Consider the following 1,759-nt stretch of genomic DNA (forward strand, 5'->3'; position numbering starts at 1 on the left):
GTGGCGGATTCATTTTGATATTTGGCAAAACTAATACAATTATGTAAAGTTAAAAAATAAAATAAAATTAGAAAAAAAAAAAAAAAAACTATTCCAAAAAATTGCAGAGGAAGGAACACTTCCAAATTCATGGCATGAGGCAGCATCAACCTGACACCAAAACAAGACAAAGATACCACAAAAAAAGAAAATTACAGGCCAAAATCACTAATAAATATAGATGGAAAAATCTGCAATACTAGTGAATTATATTCAACAATACATTAATACATGATTAAGTGGGATTTATCAGAGGAATTTGGCTTAAAACTCAACATTCAAAAAACTAAGATCATTTCATCTGGTCCCATCACTTCATGGCAAATAGATGGAGAAACAATGGAAACAGTGACAGACTTTATTTTGGGGGGCTTCAAAAAATTTGGGGGCTCCAAAATCACCACAGATGGTGACTGCAGAAATTAAAAGACACTTGCTTCTTGGAAGTGAAGCTATGACCAACCTAGACAGCATGTTAAAAAGCAGAGACACTACTTTGCAAACCAAGGTCTAGTCAAAGAGATGGTTTTTCCAATAGTCATGTATGGATGTGAGAGTTGGACTATAAAGAAAGTTAAGCACAGAAGAATTGAAGCTTTTGAACTGTGGTTTTGGAGAAGACTCGAGAATCCCTTGGACTGCAAGGAGATCCAACCAGTCCATCCTAAAGGAAGTCAGTCCTGAATATTCATTGGAAGGACTGATGCTGAAGCTGAAACTCCAGTACTCTGGCCACCTGATGAGAACAACTGACTCATTTGAAAAGACCCTGATGCTGGGAATGATTGAAGGTGGGAGGAAAAGGGGACCACAGAGGACGAGATGGTTGGATGTCATCACTGACGTGGACATGTGTTTGGGTAAACTCCTAGATTTGGTGATGGACAGGGAAGCCTGGTGTGCTGCAGTCCATGGGGTCTCAAGGAGTCTGATACGACTGAGCAACTGAACTGATACTGATCACACAAATGCAATGATTTTTCATTATCTGCAAATCAATGTGATATGTAACACATTAAAAAATTTAAGAATAAAAACCATATGATTATCTCAATAGATGCCTTTGATGAAATTCAACATCCATTTATGATTAAGAAACTCTCCAGAAAGTGGGCTTAGAGGGAACATACCTCAACATAATAAAGGCTATATATGACACCTTAGCTAACATTATATTCAACAGAGAAGATGAAAGCATTTTCTCTAGTATCAGGCAAAGAACAAGGATGCCCACTCTTGCCATTTTTATTCAACACAGTCTGGGAAATCCTGAACACAGCAATCAGAAAAGAAATTTTAAAAAATCCACATTGGAGAGAACAAGATGGTGGAGGAGTAGGTGGATGTGGAGTACATCTCCCTGCACAGATACATCAGGAATACACCTTCAGACACAGAAGTGCATGCAGAAAACCAGCACTGAACTACAAAGTAGGACCCCACCCAGAGTGCTCCTTTAAGTGTCTGGTGCACCGAACTACAGAGTAGGACTTTACCTAGTGTGCCACTTTAAGTGCCTGACGCACTGATCTACAGAGTAGGACCCCAGCCAGGGGCGCCCTCTATGTGTCTAAAGCACTGAACAACAGAGAAGGATCCCAGGCAAGGGAGCCCTCTAAGTGCCTGAACAGGCAGAGCTATGGAGAAAGACTGGCCAAAAAGGCCTTCTGATGGCCAGCTACAAGAGGCTAGAAAAAACAGTCTGATAGGGCCATAACTC

This window comes from Bison bison, unplaced genomic scaffold (assembly GCF_000754665.1).
Source record: "Bison bison bison isolate TAMUID 2011002044 unplaced genomic scaffold, Bison_UMD1.0 scf7180017864461, whole genome shotgun sequence".
Classification (NCBI taxonomy): Eukaryota; Metazoa; Chordata; class Mammalia; order Artiodactyla; family Bovidae; genus Bison; species Bison bison.